A 17,392-nucleotide genomic window follows, 5' to 3' on the forward strand; every position below is an offset into this window, starting at 1 on the left:
GTATGCAAATTAGTCTGTTCCTGTCCCAGTGCATGATGGGAACAGGGCAAACCAAACTACAAAAGCCAATTCTTACACTGGGAAGGAAACAAGCTCCCGGGGACCGGTTTCTGGCATTACAGCCGTCTTCGGCCCGGTTTGCTTGAATCCTGATGGTGCAATGAGCAAGGGTCTCACATCTGAGAATACCCTTCCACGCTTAGGGTGGACAAAAATATTTACAGCAAGGGGTGGTGAGGGACAGAGTCTCTGAATTAAGCAGAAAGCTCTCACCCAGTCAAGAGATCAGGGCTAGATCCAACACCGTTTTTTAGCTCACTGCACCATCCCAGTTTCAGAACCCGGCTGTATGCAAATTAGTCTGTTCCTGTCCCAGTGCATGATGGGAACAGGGCAAACCAAACTACAAAAGCCAATTCTTACACTGGGAAGGAAACAAGCTCCCGGGGACCGGTTTCTGGCATTACAGCCGTCTTCGGCCCGGTTTGCTTGAATCCTGATGGTGCAATGAGCAAGGGTCTCACATCTGAGAATACCCTTCCACGCTTAGGGTGGACAAAAATATTTACAACAAGGGGTGGTGAGGGACAGAGTCTCTGAATTAAGCAGAAAGCTCTCACCCAGTCAAGAGATCAGGGCTAGATCCAACACCGTTTTTTAGCTCACTGCACCATCCCAGTTTCAGAACCCGGCTGTATGCAAATTAGTCTGTTCCTGTCCCAGTGCATGATGGGAACAGGGCAAACCAAACTACAAAAGCCAATTCTTACACTGGGAAGGAAACAAGCTCCCGGGGACCGGTTTCTGGCATTACAGCCGTCTTCGGCCCGGTTTGCTTGAATCCTGATGGTGCAATGAGCAAGGGTCTCACATCTGAGAATACCCTTCCACGCTTAGGGTGGACAAAAATATTTACAACAAGGGGTGGTGAGGGACAGAGTCTCTGAATTAAGCAGAAAGCTCTCACCCAGTCAAGAGATCAGGGCTAGATCCAACACCGTTTTTTAGCTCACTGCACCATCCCAGTTTCAGAACCCGGCTGTATGCAAATTAGTCTGTTCCTGTCCCAGTGCATGATGGGAACAGGGCAAACCAAACTACAAAAGCCAATTCTTACACTGGGAAGGAAACAAGCTCCCGGGGACCGGTTTCTGGCATTACAGCCGTCTTCGGCCCGGTTTGCTTGAATCCTGATGGTGCAATGAGCAAGGGTCTCACATCTGAGAATACCCTTCCACGCTTAGGGTGGACAAAAATATTTACAACAAGGGGTGGTGAGGGACAGAGTCTCTGAATTAAGCAGAAAGCTCTCACCCAGTCAAGAGATCAGGGCTAGATCCAACACCGTTTTTTAGCTCACTGCACCATCCCAGTTTCAGAACCCGGCTGTATGCAAATTAGTCTGTTCCTGTCCCAGTGCATGAAGGGAACAGGGCAAACCAAACTACAAAAGCCAATTCTTACACTGGGAAGGAAACAAGCTCCCGGGGACCGGTTTCTGGCATTACAGCCGTCTTCGGCCCGGTTTGCTTGAATCCTGATGGTGCAATGAGCAAGGGTCTCACATCTGAGAATACCCTTCCACGCTTAGGGTGGACAAAAATATTTACAACAAGGGGTGGTGAGGGACAGAGTCTCTGAATTAAGCAGAAAGCTCTCACCCAGTCAAGAGATCAGGGCTAGATCCAACACCGTTTTTTAGCTCACTGCACCATCCCAGTTTCAGAACCCGGCTGTATGCAAATTAGTCTGTTCCTGTCCCAGTGCATGATGGGAACAGGGCAAACCAAACTACAAAAGCCAATTCTTACACTGGGAAGGAAACAAGCTCCCGGGGACCGGTTTCTGGCATTACAGCCGTCTTCGGCCCGGTTTGCTTGAATCCTGATGGTGCAATGAGCAAGGGTCTCACATCTGAGAATACCCTTCCACGCTTAGGGTGGACAAAAATATTTACAACAAGGGGTGGTGAGGGACAGAGTCTCTGAATTAAGCAGAAAGCTCTCACCCAGTCAAGAGATCAGGGCTAGATCCAACACCGTTTTTTAGCTCACTGCACCATCCCAGTTTCAGAACCCGGCTGTATGCAAATTAGTCTGTTCCTGTCCCAGTGCATGATGGGAACAGGGCAAACCAAACTACAAAAGCCAATTCTTACACTGGGAAGGAAACAAGCTCCCGGGGACCGGTTTCTGGCATTACAGCCGTCTTCGGCCCGGTTTGCTTGAATCCTGATGGTGCAATGAGCAAGGGTCTCACATCTGAGAATACCCTTCCACGCTTAGGGTGGACAAAAATATTTACAACAAGGGGTGGTGAGGGACAGAGTCTCTGGATTAAGCAGAAAGCTCTCACCCAGTCAAGAGATCAGGGCTAGATCCAACACCGTTTTTTAGCTCACTGCACCATCCCAGTTTCAGAACCCGGCTGTATGCAAATTAGTCTGTTCCTGTCCCAGTGCATGATGGGAACAGGGCAAACCAAACTACAAAAGCCAATTCTTACACTGGGAAGGAAACAAGCTCCCGGGGACCGGTTTCTGGCATTACAGCCGTCTTCGGCCCGGTTTGCTTGAATCCTGATGGTGCAATGAGCAAGGGTCTCACATCTGAGAATACCCTTCCACGCTTAGGGTGGACAAAAATATTTACAACAAGGGGTGGTGAGGGACAGAGTCTCTGAATTAAGCAGAAAGCTCTCACCCAGTCAAGAGATCAGGGCTAGATCCAACACCGTTTTTTAGCTCACTGCACCATCCCAGTTTCAGAACCCGGCTGTATGCAAATTAGTCTGTTCCTGTCCCAGTGCATGATGGGAACAGGGCAAACCAAACTACAAAAGCCAATTCTTACACTGGGAAGGAAACAAGCTCCCGGGGACCGGTTTCTGGCATTACAGCCGTCTTCGGCCCGGTTTGCTTGAATCCTGATGGTGCAATGAGCAAGGGTCTCACATCTGAGAATACCCTTCCACGCTTAGGGTGGACAAAAATATTTACAACAAGGGGTGGTGAGGGACAGAGTCTCTGAATTAAGCAGAAAGCTCTCACCCAGTCAAGAGATCAGGGCTAGATCCAACACCGTTTTTTAGCTCACTGCACCATCCCAGTTTCAGAACCCGGCTGTATGCAAATTAGTCTGTTCCTGTCCCAGTGCATGATGGGAACAGGGCAAACCAAACTACAAAAGCCAATTCTTACACTGGGAAGGAAACAAGCTCCCGGGGACCGGTTTCTGGCATTACAGCCGTCTTCGGCCCGGTTTGCTTGAATCCTGATGGTGCAGTGAGCAAGGGTCTCACATCAGGATTCAAGCAAGCCGGGCCGAAGAAGGCTGAAATGCCAGAAACCGGTCCCCGGTAGCTTGTCTCCTTTCTGGTGAAGAATTGGCTTGGTAGTTTAGTCTGCCCTGTTCCCATGATGCACTGGGCCAGGGACAGACTGATTTGCATATAGCCAGGTTCTGAGCTGGGATGGGGCAGTGAGATAAATAACGGTGATGGATCAAGCCCTGATCTTTGGACTGGGTAAGAGTGGTCTGTTTAACTCAGACACTCTGTTCATCACCATCCCCTTTTTGTAAATCGTTTTTGGCCACTATAGGTGTGGCAGGGTATACTCAGACATGAGTCCCTTTCTCACTGCTCCATCAGGATTCAAGCAAGCCGGGCCGAAGAAGGCTGAAATGCCAGAAACCGGTCCCCGGTAGCTTGTCTCCTTTCTGGTGAAGAATTGGCTTGGTAGTTTAGTCTGCCCTGTTCCCATGATGCACTGGGCCAGGGACAGACTGATTTGCATATAGCCAGGTTCTGAGCTGGGATGGGGCAGTGAGATAAATAACGGTGATGGATCAAGCCCTGATCTTTGGACTGGGTAAGAGTGGTCTGTTTAACTCAGACACTCTGTTCATCACCACCCCCTTTTTGTAAATCGTTTTTGGCCACTATAGGTGTGGCAGGGTATACTCAGACATGAGTCCCTTTCTCACTGCTCCATCAGGATTCAAGCAAGCCGGACCGAAGAAGGCTGAAATGCCAGAAATCGGTCCCCGGTAGCTTGTCTCCTTTCTGGTGAAGAATTGGCTTGGTAGTTTAGTCTGCCCTGTTCCCATGATGCACTGGGCCAGGGACAGACTGATTTGCATATAGCCAGGTTCTGAGCTGGGATGGGGCAGTGAGATAAATAACGGTGATGGATCAAGCCCTGATCTTTGGACTGGGTAAGAGTGGTCTGTTTAACTCAGACACTCTGTTCATCACCACCCCCTTTTTGTAAATCGTTTTTGGCCACTATAGGTGTGGCAGGGTATACTCAGACATGAGTCCCTTTCTCACTGCTCCATCAGGATTCAAGCAAGCCGGGCCGAAGAAGGCTGAAATGCCAGAAACCGGTCCCCGGTAGCTTGTCTCCTTTCTGGTGAAGAATTGGCTTGGTAGTTTAGTCTGCCCTGTTCCCATGATGCACTGGGCCAGGGACAGACTGATTTGCATATAGCCAGGTTCTGAGCTGGGATGGGGCAGTGAGATAAATAACGGTGATGGATCAAGCCCTGATCTTTGGACTGGGTAAGAGTGGTCTGTTTAACTCAGACACTCTGTTCATCACCACCCCCTTTTTGTAAATCAGTGCACATATGAGGCTGTTCTGGTCTTGAGAGCAATTAGCCAGATCTATATATGCGAGGTTGCCTGGCAGATAAAAAATAAAAAAAGTATAGCATGGAACACATCAGGTCTATGTGTTGGATTGATGCTTCTAGTGCAATCCTCTCTTTTTAGTAGAACATGACCTGGAATATGCAGGTAAATTCCATCACAGTAAGAAACATTTTATTGTGTTATGGTCATCACATTGCTGATTTCCCATGCTTCTGACATGGGCTACAAAGTTTTTTTACATAAACATTTTAAACTCGATTAAAGTATATTCACATCATTCTCAATGTCAGACAGTCTATTTTATAAAGCAATATGTACAATTACAATAAAAAGTAGGCCCTTTGCAGTGGAAGGATAGCAAAGGAAATATTTGTGATGTAATTCTGCATCCCCAGACACAAACACATTCTTTTGCTCACACACAAACCAACACTGTTCCTATAAAGGATTATACATTGCCCACAATGCAAACAAAGGGTATAAGGAAATTTCACATGGAAGGCGTTAGAAAGAAATAGGATATCTATAACTCGCATTTATTTATTTCATGTTTTCCATAGCACAAATGAATTTCAGTCCGGATAGGCCAGGACACTTTCATTGACAAAAGCTGTTATTACCACAGTTAGAGATGTAGGGACAGGGGGCCACATTGTCAAGAAAGGGCAAAACATTTTCGCTGCTTTTATCTGCAGGAAACTACCGCTAAAGCGGCGATAATGGGATTGATAATAGGCCCTTATGAATTCCAATAGAAGCCCATGGACTGATGTTAACCTGGGCTTCTATGGGACTTCACAAGGGCATAATATCAAGCCCATTATCGCCGCTTTAGCGGCAGTTTCCTGACGATAAAACCGGCGATCATGTATCACCCTTTCTTGATAATAGGGCCCTGGGTGTAGAAAGGCACACCTCTAACGAGCTATTCACCGCAAGTGCAGTAGTTTTTGATACCACAAATTTCATCTACAGATAGAGAAGAATAGTGCACCTTCTAACCAGAAGGGGGACACATCAAGCAAGCAATCAATGAAACATCAGTTTATTCCACATACCTTATGGGACTCGGGAGCTCAGCTAAGGAGCATTATAGTGCTTAGCCTTTCATTAAACAATTTTCATAAGTAAGAGCTAAGCTGTGGCTAAAGAAGATGGCACAAATCTAAGAAAGCAGAGAAGAAAGGTACAGCAGGACGCTGTACCCTAGGGAGAGTGACGCCAGGCTACCTTACATAAGAGAGGAATAAATAGAATCTATGGTTATCATCCTACATAGAACACATTTCACTTGGTTCATACATCCAACACCTTAAGCCGAACGTCATTGGCTGCTGTGCTGTTCAAGGATACATATCACAAAGAAGGGAATGGCCAGTCTTGCCCGATAGCTCTCGGTATGGTGTATTGTGGAGTATAATCCAGTAGAAAACCACTATAAGACGTATATGCCACAACAAATCGTTGTTAAGTGCTACAGGAACGTGAACGGACCGCTTTAGAGCAAGTGCATATGTAATGCTCACTTGATATTCATAAAATGCTTAATGGAATAGTGTTAGTGACACTCTTAAATTAAGTTGCTAATGTGTGTGATTGTGGCTTCTGAACTCTCCAGAGCTTTCCTGGGATGCACAGGCCTCAGTTTCAATTGCACCTTTTTATTTGTGGCTAATATTACGATAGGACTTAGTGCAGAATAGCAGGATCCAAAGAAAACCCGCGCATCGGTAAGCTCTGGGGACACACTGGTGGAGACACAAATGGTGTAAAGCCATATGCCGTTATCCAGGCCAAAGAAAAACACGTACGTAGAAACCAGCATGAGAACAGCATTTGTTGCTCTATTTTCTGCTGTGTTTTTATTCTCTCGATCTGCACGGATGGCTTTAACTTTTTGCTTGTGCCTATAGAGGACAATGACGATATAGAGACTAGAAAAGGCCATCAAGCATATGCAAATAAGGTCACGTACAATGTACACAGTTCCACTAACCACAAATGCGGAAGAAGACGGAAAGAGCACCACACAGAATTCTAGGTTGAACACGTGAGCTGTGGAGTTTGGGAAGAACCCCCAAGAAAATGAGTATATTATGAAAATGTATCCGGCAATATTGACGAGCCAAAGGCATAGCACAATTGGCAGCAGTTTCTGAATTAATGTTCGCTTAATGGAAGGCCAGAAACTGGAAGATGGTGCTAAAAGGACACACTGATAGCAGCTCAGCAAGGAAGTCATGCATATTGACATGGCTCTACAGACCCGATAGGTGAAGATAACAAAATTGCATCCTTGTTGATCAAAAAGCCTTTGAACTCCTAAAGTGGAAAGTGACTGCGGAACACCTCTAATTAAAACAACTACCAAATTTATGAAGGACAAGTTGCTTAAAAGTATATCAACCGGCATCATTTTGCCACTATAGACCCTAAAATAGGCGAAACAGGCCAGAATGATTAGGTTTCCGGGAATTCCAATGGCCTCCAAGGACAGAAAGCCGATTGCTTTGAGAAGGAGTCGTGCATCCATAGCTGACGTTATATGTAGGACTCTAAAAAACGCTCGTGTTTGCTGTAGGTGACAGTATGTGTTTTTTTAGCTGACAGAAAAGAATGGGGGAGGGAAAGTGTGATCTCAGCTTAAATTAACAAGACTCTATTAAAGCCATTTCTCAGCGGGAGGCAGGGACATTGACATACCATTCTATGTACTACAAAGTACTTTCATGCGCATTCCCTCCGATTCTAAAGAGGCAAATGTGCAGTCTTCTCATCAATTCAATATGCGATATGGTCAGATCCGCGTGCATGACCGCAAAGGCACTTCGCTAATTGTCATTATCCATGTTCTGCATGACCACTTTTTCCTCTTCATATTCTATGTTGTCATTTCCATTTCTAAAGTACAAAGCCTTCCAAAAGTTTGGCCGCGCCCCACTGTTGAAACTCCAAGGATTTCAAGGCGTCCTTCAGACTGCAGTGCAGGTCTTCTCCTGAGAGTATCTGTCCAGATGGTTTATTGAGAAACAATGAAGAATTCCACTTTCAAGAATACCTGTCACACAAGTGGAACAGAAACAAAACAGTAAATGACATGATGTGCACACATCTCATCTGAAACTAAAGAACATACATATTTACTTAACTAGTTATTAATTGTCCATCACGCATCGGAATTCATAGACTCTGAGCATCCCGGGCTTGTTGTTATTTAGACTGTGTGTAAGAGAGTACATTATACAACATGGGAACTAGGCTGAACATGCGCTGCTCCTCGGAATACAGCTGTTATGGTATAGTTACAGCGCCACAACAGCCTGCAGCAGTCAGTGTCAAACAATGAAAGAAGTTAGAAATGTATAAAATTATCAATGAATTCCCGAACCAAGAATGCACTGACATGACATTTTCTCAGTCCCAGAATTTAGGTGGCAAGTCATTTAATCAAACAATAACCTCTCAATTTGGCTTGCAAAAAAGAGGTGAGCAGCATACCCCTAATTTCAATACACAGCCAAATCACAAACCATAACATGGCCTGCACCTACTCCTCATTATTCCTATTTCCGAAGACTTCTCCAACAGAACAAATGTCTTGCCCACCTCATATCTTCAAGGGTATATATATATATATATATATATATATATATATATATATATATATATATATATATATATATATATATATATATATATATATATATATATATACACTCCCTGAAAGCTTTGCTGCCACCCGGGTTAGACCATAAGCAACTATTCTTGAGCTACTGGAACCTTCCCAAAATGAACTACACTTGGCAAATATTGAAGCGATATGAAAAAAACGTGTTCTGATCCATCAAGGCCTAAGAACTCCAGACCAAGTGAGTGTCCATTTTGTAGGCAAACAGATTGGAAGATCAGAATTCATTGAAAATAATATTCTGCGGTCGGACTGTCAAAGTGGATTCTTCCGTGATTGTGGCCCTGTTGCAATGCAGGATGGATGGTGTTAAACGGCATTGACTTAAATGGAGTCGCTGTCTTAATCCTAATTGCTCTTTCTATAGCTCTTGTCACGGTGCATGATCATAGTCTCATCTCAAGACTTCATGACTTAGGTAGTCAACAAACTGTCCTGAAATGCATCGCATCCTACTTCGTTGATGGATGCTCATCATTTCATATTCTCCTTTCTCTTCTTCCGATACATTCCAATTGAAAGTTGGCATGCCACAGTCCTTTTTTGCTCCCTATCTAGTCAATATCTACCCTCCATCCACTGCCAGAGCTCTTGTCCTCCGGCACCCACAACTGCTGCAATAATGCCGATAACACATCATTTTAAAGCATTAACGTTTATGTGTCCTAGACTCATGTATGATGGAAAATATCTACCAACAGTTCTCCATTAGATATTTGATAACCATCTCAGACTCAGTACTTCAAAAATACAAGGGCTTATGTACAAGCCCCTTGCGCCGCCGGTACAACACTTTTTGTAACGCACTGGCGGAGCAACCTGCTACCCCATATTTACAAGGGCATGTAAAGCCACCCTGCATGGCTTTCCTGTCCTTGTAAATATGGCCCTTTTACATGCAACACTTTGTGTGAAAACGACGTGCCATGAGTGTTGCTACGGGTGTTGCCATGCAACAACCATGGCTCCTGCCACGTTTAAAACTTCCCCATGCTATGCTTCCCCAGAGTAGACGTAGTAAAGCGCAACGAGGAAAATGTTTTAATTTCTCCTCATTTCTTACCTCTTTCTATGTGTGCAGCATTCTGCAGCACTCATAGGAAGAGGAAATCACCTCTTGTGATTGTTTCTGTGCAGGAAGGTGTCCTTTCCTCCACAAAAAACAATCGTCCCTGTGACACAGGCACCCTTGGTGCAAGGGTCCCTGTGTCTGCGCATTGCAGCTAATTGTGAGCCAGTGCAGAGGGGAGCATAGGATCTGTCATATCGTTGTCGATATGAAGCATCCCTCTGCTTTGGGAATAACGTAGCGCAGCACAGCCAAATGGCTTGCGACACCACGCTGCATTCATTCCTTGTAATATATCTCATAGTTTCTTGCATGTGGCAACTGAAAGAATTAGATAACCTGGTCATTGGTCTACACAAAATATAGACTAGTTGGAAATATACATTGAAAAATAGAGAAAGCTTGGTATGTACACCAATATCAATTGTGGTTTTATAAACTTCCATTTTTAATATAAAAGTGTTAGGCATTCAAAAGCCCTGAAGGGAAAATGTAAACAATGTGTACGCTTGTTTACACACAAACGATGCAGAGGAGATTCAACATTTAAAAGTGCAAATTGAAATACAGAAAGTTGTATGAGGCATTAATGACAGAGAAAAAATGACTTTTACATTTCAAATGTTGGACGTGACCCTCTCTGAAGGGTCAGCCCTCAACATTCACTCCTATTTTTGCTGAATTTACTTTTGTAGGCTTTAGGGCTCTGCACTTTTTGCTACTGCTAACCAGTGCGTGCGCTCTCTTGGTTCAAACATGGTAGATTTGGCTTATCCCCAATTAGCATATTAAATTGACTTGTAAACCCATAGTAAAGTGGTTCTGCGTCAGGTCTGCCATTGCAGCATGTGTGTGCAGTTTTAAACTGCCATTTTGACCCAACAGCGGTACAAAAGGGGGTGGTGATGGACGGAGCATCTGAATCAATCAAACACTCACACCCAGTCAAAAGATCTGGGTTTAATCCGTCACCGTTCTTTAGCCCACTCTGCAACCCCAGTTCAGACATGGCTATATACAAATCAGTCTGACCCTGTGCCTCATGGGAACAGTCCAGCCCGAACTGCCGAGCCATGCCTTCGCTGGACCGTAAACAAGCTTCCTAGGATGGGTTTCTGGCATTCCAGCCGTCTTCAGACCGGCTTGCTTGAATCCAGTGGCAAAGTGAGTAAGGGACTCACGTTTGAGCATACCCTGCCACACTTATGGCGGCCAATAGCAGTACAAAAGGGGTGGTGATGGACAGAGCATCTGAACCAATCAAACACTCACACCCAGTCAAAAGATCTGGGTTTGATTCTTCAGCGTTCTTTAGCCCACTCTGCCACCCCAGTTAAGACATGGATATATGCAAATCAGTCTGACCCTATGCCTCATGGGAACAGTCCAGCCCGAACTGCCAAGCCATGCCTTCCCTGGACCGGAAACAAGCTTCCGAGGACCGGTTTCTGGCATTCCAGCCGTCTTCGGCCCGGCTTGTTTGAATCCAGTGGCAAAGTGAGCAAGGGATTTACGTCTGAGCATACCCTGCCACACTTATGGTGTCCAAAAGCAGTACAAAAGGGGGTGGTGATGGACGGAGAATCTGAAACAATCAAACACTCACACCCAGTCAAAAGATCTGGGTTTGACCCATCATCGTTCTTCAGCCCACTCTGCCACCCCAGTTCAGACATGGCTATATGCCAATCAGTCTGACCCTGTGCGTCATGGGAACAGTCCAGCCCGAACTGCCAAACCATGCCTTCCCTGGACCGGAAACAAGCTTCCGAGGACCGGTTTCTGGCATTCCAGCCGTCTTCGGCCCGGCTTGTTTGAATCCAGTGGCAAAGGGAGCAAGGGATTTACGTCTGAGCATACCCTGCCACACTTATGGTGTCCAAAAGCAGTGCAAAAGGGGGTGGTGATGGACGGAGCATCTGAAATAATCAAACACTCACACCCAGTCAAAAGATCTGGGTTTGACCCATCATCGTTCTTTAGCCCACTCTGCCACCCCAGTTCAGACATGGCTATATGCAAATCAGTCTGACCCTGTGCGTCATGGGAACAGTCCAGCCCGAACTGCCAAGCCATGCCTTCCCTGGACCGGAAGCAAACAAACACACCTCTTGCCAGGCCCAAATCTTATTTTTTAAAAACATGTAAGTCATCCCGGGGTAGGTTCTGAACAGCTGTGAGAGCAGTGTGTTGTAAAATAAAACATTTGGACATGTCTCTTTTAGTTTTATATGTTGTGGTACTTAACTCTTAAATTCATTTTTCACTACTGGAAGGCTGACCTCACCCATAGCTAACATTGCAGTTACCCTATTACATTTAATTAGTGATAATTATCAAATGGGAGCAGTTAACCAGTTCCTGTATTGTGTCTTTGGAATTGTAAGGAAAATCATCTCTTATGGTGAAGTCGTATTTTAAATTTCTATCTTGAAAATGGATGCCTTAGCTATTTAGGGCCTGCGGCTTGTCTCTGAGTCACAAGACTAGGTGTAGCTAGCAGTTGAGCTTTGTGTATTCCTCTTAGACAGCCACACATAATAGTGAAATTAGGTGTGCCTGGATGGGCCATCACTGGCATTAGGGAGGACGGAACTGGGCACATCCCTACTTACATTTGAAAAGGCTGTGTCCTGCCTCTACACAATGGGCTGCACATCATATGCAGTTAGCCTGGACCTAGGACAGGGAATACAGAATGCCTTTGGACTTCAAAGCCAAACCTCTAGAAACTTGTCCCACTTCAAAGGAAGGCCCGGGTATAAATGTTGGATCTTAGACATCACCTCTTCAGTACTCTTCTGGACCTGTGGAAGCTCTGCCAGAAAGAAAGATCTATGTGCTACTGAAAAGACAGCTCCTCTGCTGGAGTTCTGCCCTGCTTGACTACTGCCCTCCTGGACTGCTGCATTGCTGCCCTTAGGCCCCTACTGCCTGAGTTTTTGTTGTTTTAACATTTTATAAAAAAAATTTGTCAGGCTTCTTCATACCTTCAATTATGAGTGCATTGTTGAGGTTCTCAGATAACATGTCAAACATTACTTGTAACAGGTACAGTCATGCGTATTATTGCTGACAGTCTGAATTGTGCAGTTTTAGTCACTGTTGAACCACTTAACAGTGATACATCGGTACTCGAGGACCTGAAAAGGTGAAGGTGATATATGAGATATTTAAACTCCCCCCTCCCCATCCTCCCTCCCATCCCTTTAACTCAGCTGGCCCTGGCCCTCCCTGGCCCTCCCCTTTGTCCCGGGGCTGAGCCCCTGTTATCATAACAACCTTCTCTCAGGTAAAGCTTGTGTATACACTCTAGCTTTGTTACTGCCCAAGTCTAGGGTTTTTGCATATAGGAGATGAAGGTGCTCAGCAAATTGAAGTGGGTATATTGAATACAAGTTATTTTGTAACGATGCTTACAGGAAAGGGGCACCCTACTAACCTCTTACATTGTGGCGGAAAGACCAACCACACACAACAATAGCAACAGTCCTGTGCACACGTACAGAGTAAAATAAACAGTGTAGAGGTAATTGCAACAACACTTAGAACAATATTCCACGTAGGTATCTTGGTTTCTTTATTATGTCAAAGAACAACAAACAACCAGCAGACACGTTTTTCGTCTGAGAAACAGTTTACTCTGACTCTTCAGGGCTCAAGGTAAAGAGGACGGTATGAAGAATCCCTAAACCGGTGATAAATAAAACCCGGTCGGGTTTCAGAAAAAAAGGGGGTCAGGTGCGACGAATTATCCGGGAGGGCGGCGATACTTCTGAACCGGCCCCCACGCTGAAAAAGTTGTGTGTGAAAATAGATGCTTGTTACTCTAGTATGTATGTCGATGCTCAGCCGCCAATAGGCTCTAAAAAGGGAACAATCCTCCCTTCATGGAAGGAATACCTCACTAAATTCTCGTCAAAGGGAACAGCAACACAATCAATGCTGATCCATTGAAGACACATGTATGTGCCCTATCCGGATTAACAATCTATATGGTACTCGCGTCTTGGCGGCGGTAAAACAATCCTGTGACTGTTGCTACACTCTAGCTTTGTGTTGGAGCTCGCTATTCTACATGTGTGACTATATTATGTTTTCTGGGTGGCATTGGAGAGGAAGAGGGGGAACAAGTGTGTGAGTTGGCCCGCAGGGGTAGGGGGAGCCCCTACTGGTCCTGCGCTAAAGGACTTGTACCGGCGCTAGTGTCTTGAAGGCTTCCAGAATGGTGTCCCATTCCATGGAAATTACTTTTTTGTGCAGCCCGCATGCTTCCACTCGCCTGATTGTTGCATTTTCAGCACTACCCCATCTTACCACCTTCCCATGCCAGCCATGTAGTGGTGGAGGCTTGGGCCAGGTCTACGAAACATAGCTGTACTTTCTGGGTTTTAGTGCTCTGGTGGTAACTAACAGGCAATTACTGACTGTTCTCGGCACGGGATACCCGCTGCCTATGCAACAATCTTCACCCCCTCTGTCCAGAACACAGCAAGTACCAGGCATGTCCATAGCATGTGAATCAACTGAGCTGCTTCTGTCTTGCATCTAGGGCAATGGTGTTGTGTATTTGGGAACATAAACAGTAGTCTTCGAGGTGTAAGGTATGCCCTCTGTATAACCATATACTGAATAAATGTGACTTTGGCATTTCATGGGATTTTCCTGGGATATTCTAGGATCAAGCCCCACTCTTTATCCGTCAATTCTTTGTCTAAGTACCTAGACTAGTGCGCAGCTCTGTCAAGGTGGCGCCATTATGCTTTCTAATACTTTTATAGAGCCATTTATCCCTCAGATAGAGTGTTACAAAAAACTGCATCCTCAGGCATCTGTGGCCATAGCTTCAAGGTAGGCGCCACGGTGGAAACTCTGCCCCAAGCTAGGGTGACCTCTAAGGGGTTATGGTCTGAGAAGGTCTTCCCCAAATACGGGGCATGCGTTATATGGGTGGAGATAGGAATAGAACACAGAATCCTATCTATTCTAGTGTTATTGATGCGGATTGGAGAAAAAGGAGTACTCTCTGCTGTTGGGGTACTTCAACTGGCATCCCCTATATACCATCCTTCTGCCCATTTGCAAAGTGCTTCAGCCTGCTTGATCGTGCCGGTGCCCTGTAGTGGGGGGTGTGATCCGTCCATATCAATGTCGAGCACTGTAAAGGCAGAGTAGGAAGTGGAGAAAACTTGGCCCTTCCATTTTTTACGTAGTTTGGCCCCCTCAGTCAGGGTGAGGTGAGACTTCTGTAGGAAAACTATGTGGCGTGTCATCTGTTTAGCTGCTCGTGAATTCTATGTCTTTTTTATATGGACGCAAGTCCCCTCACGTTCCAGGTGGTTATTGTGTAACTATCCTGCATGTGTATATATGATTTATCGGTGTTCCGTGCATATCCAGCGAGAGTGGGTCAACGGTGCACCGAAGCCCCCGCTGCCTGAGTCAGAGGAATTCGGACCTGCACCTAAACCCAGGACTCACAGAGTGACTTCAAGGGCTAGTCTGCTAGACTCCTGTTCAGAGTCACAGGGATAATACAGGCTCACAATCACCTGTACTAGCACCCGGATCGAGCTGGAGCAAGGCCCTAATGCACAAGAGGTGCCCCTCAGAACTTGGACCCTTGGTCTGTTGGTGCCAAAACCATGTCTCTCTCATAGCCCACCAACAAGAAGTTTCCGTCAGCCCAGTCCTTCACACTACAGCATCATCTGCTCACAGAGAATGCCATTGTGAAGCACTGGCCCGCCCACTCACAACACCAGCGGGATCTTTGAGCTACAGAGATGACAGGTCACAATGTTCACAGTAGGGTATATCATGATTCCAACTATTATGAAGAAATAAAGCCAGTGCAAGGAGGATAGAGAGAGGTCCCTCTGGACCTGTCCAGAGACCTGAACCGGGCCTTTAGAAGCCAAACACTCTGAAACTTACTGATGGTGCAATGTCTGCCATTTGTTGTGGTATGTAGCTGTTATATATCACTTGTGATGTAGAGATCTATTATGCAAACCTCCTGCACATTATTAGAGTTAAAATGCTTCCTATTGCAGTGCACTTTCCCTTGGACATCAATTGGCAACAAGTGGGTTCCATCTATAGCACCAACTACTTGTGTTAGGCCTCCTAATCCATGGAACTCTGCCTTGATATTGTTCAGTGTAGCATTATCCAATTGAAATTGGATGCAGTAATTCATGGATCTGAGAAAAACATCGAGGTCGTGATTAGGGACAACTGGCAGACATGGGTCAGGGCATGCAGGCTCTTGCTTTGGCACATTGCCTAGCTATGTGGTTGAGCAGGAGAAACGCAATCTGAGTGCCAAATAGAATACCATCCATTGTGTGAATGTTGTTTTAATGTTAATACTGATTTAGGATATAGCACTATAGGAATCAATGGTAGCCCTGGCTGTGTAATTTAGCTTTTTGACAAACAAGCCAATGGGGACTATGCCTTTATTATTCTACAGGTCACTGGACCATTAACGTGTATTGATAATGTTGTTTGTGGAGATGGTACTCCCTGCCATTTGAATTGAAGTACTCTTTACACTAAACACAAAGGCATTGAGATTCTTTTTGCCAGAAACGGCACTCATTCACAATGTGACATATTTACCATATACATAATTAGAAGTCAAATACTATATAATTTACTTGCAATAAGATGGACTGGATATCTGCCACATCTGTGATGCACTAACATACCCGCAAAACTATAAGTCAGACTTGCAGACAATAATTTCTTTGTAGCGTTGCAGATAGAATATCCGTCATAATACTCATGGAGTATGCCAAAAAGAAACCTGGAAACCTGGGCTTTCATTAGGTGGTCCATGAGACTCATCCTCTTATTGAACCAGTAAAATGTATTAGAACTGCCCTCTCCACTAAACACAGTGTGTTGCCACTACTGTGCTATTAATAATATTCTGGGACATGAATATTATCAGTTGGGAATGATTTTAGGCTTTCTTTTATGTTGGACATCCAATTCTTGGCAAATTATTGAAAACACCACTGCTACAAACTAAGCCAGCCTATGCCTTCACACACACACACAGGTTTTATTGAAGTTAGGTTATATGATCCTTAACGGAGTCTGCGGCGGCTCTCCCTCCATCGCTGGATCGGGCACTGACGGTGTGTGTGGAGCGGGCGATGGGGAGTGGTGAGCAGGTGCAGAAGGGTGTAAAATGAGCGGTAGAGAGGTGGTGTGGAAGCCGGTGGAGGATGAATGGGCGTTGGAGTTGGATTATGGCCTGGACCGCGCCCAGCCTCAGTACTCCTGGACCCCAAAGCCACCACAACACCAGACTGCAATACGACTCCAGCACCCTCCACGCACTCAACCCCGGATGAGATCACTCCTGCCACCAGGCTGCCCCGAAGCACACCCAAGGGCCCTTCACCTGCCGGAACGGCAGCTTCACCAGCATCCGTCCCGCCAAACCATCAACCAGAGAGCCCAACCACCTCCGATGCATCCTCCTCAACACCCGCTCCACTCGCAAGCATCCCATCGAACTCTGGGACCTCCTAGACTCAACCACCCCCGAAGTCGCCTTCCTGACGGAGACCTGGCTGAACGCCACCTCGGCACCAGACATCGCCATAGCCATCCCAGAGGGCTACAAGATCTCCCACAGAGATGAAATGAAATGAAATGAAATTTGATTTGTAGAGCGCATGGCTGCCCGTAAGCGTCCCAGCGCTTGCTTAGGGAACCCGTCCTGGTATTCCCCTGCGAGATAACCCATTACTGGGCATCCCCAAGGTGAAAGCCAGGCATCCCGCTGCGAGGGGCCATTGTGGAGATTAAGCAAGCTATTGCCCAGAGTTACAGAGTGGGACTCCATGATTGGAATAGGCACCGAGGCGAGAATTGTCAGGTACGGGGAAACTTGAGCCCAAGATCCGCCGAGGCGGGGAATTGAACCCTGGTCCGGGCCAGACCTCTGCATCAGGGTC

Source organism: Lissotriton vulgaris, chromosome 5 (assembly GCF_964263255.1).
Source record: "Lissotriton vulgaris chromosome 5, aLisVul1.2, whole genome shotgun sequence".
Taxonomy (NCBI): Eukaryota; Metazoa; Chordata; class Amphibia; order Caudata; family Salamandridae; genus Lissotriton; species Lissotriton vulgaris.